The following is a 1,110-nucleotide window of genomic DNA, read 5'->3' on the forward strand; positions in this document are numbered from 1 at the left end:
AACAGTAGAGTTTTCAGCAGTGACCTGAAGCGAGAGTAAGAAGTGGTTAATCTCAGCTCCAGGGGGAGTGCATTCCAACAGGAAGGGGCAAGGAACGAGAATCTAAGGCCACCATGTCTTTTACGATTGAAGGTAGCGGTAGTGAGCAAGGCCAGATGGGAGGAGCGAAGATTACGTGACGGAGAATAGTGGTGAAGAAGGGAAGAAATAAACACCGGACCTTGGCCTGCCAGTGCTTTAAAGGTAACACAACCTAATTTGAATTTGCAGCGCTTGTCCACCGGGAGCCAGTGAAGGGCTTTGAGCAGGAGGCAAACATGATGGTGTCTAGGCTGATGAAAGATTACCTGTGCAGCCTCATTCTGTACCAGCTGTAGGTGATTTAGCTGGTAAAAGGGGATGCCTACATAAAGAGAGTTGGCGTAATCAATCCTCGATACTACATAGGCCAAAATATCCAGGGTGAGTGCCTCCGTAGTTAGGAAGCGGGAAATCTTGCGGATATTCCGGAGGTGGAAAAAGCTAGAGGAGACCACTGCATTAATGTGAGGCTTCATAGAGAGGTCCTTGCAAATGATGACTCCAAGGCTCTTGGCAGAGTCAACAGGGCAAGGAGGAGAACCAAGGCAGGAAGGCCAAAAATTAGAGCTCCAAGGATTGGAAGCATCCCCGATCAAGACCACCTCAGTCTTGTCGGGTGGAGTTTTAAATGGTTATCCCTCATCCAGTTGCTAATGAGACACAGGATGGACTGAAAGTTATGGATAGATTGATCAGAGGGATCAATGTCAAACACCAGCTGGATGTCGTCAGCGTAGTTAAATGCAGTGACCTTACTGCCTTGCAGGGACCGAATAAGGGGGGTCAGGTACAAATTAAAAAGAAGGGGAGAAAGGAAAGAGCCCTGAGGGGTGCCACAAGTCAGCTTAACCCTATCCCCTGAAAAGTTGGAGAGATGGACAGCCTGGTGGCGGTTGCTCAAAAAAGAGCGAATCCACTCCAGTGCCGACCCCTGGATGCCGGCCTCTCCGACACGGCCGGCCAAGATCTCGTGGTTGACCGTGTCGAAGGCAGCCGACAAATCCAGGAGTACCAGGGCCTGGCTGATCT

The sequence above is a fragment of the Lissotriton vulgaris genome, unplaced genomic scaffold (genome assembly GCF_964263255.1).
Source record: "Lissotriton vulgaris unplaced genomic scaffold, aLisVul1.2 SCAFFOLD_327, whole genome shotgun sequence".
NCBI lineage: Eukaryota > Metazoa > Chordata > Amphibia > Caudata > Salamandridae > Lissotriton > Lissotriton vulgaris.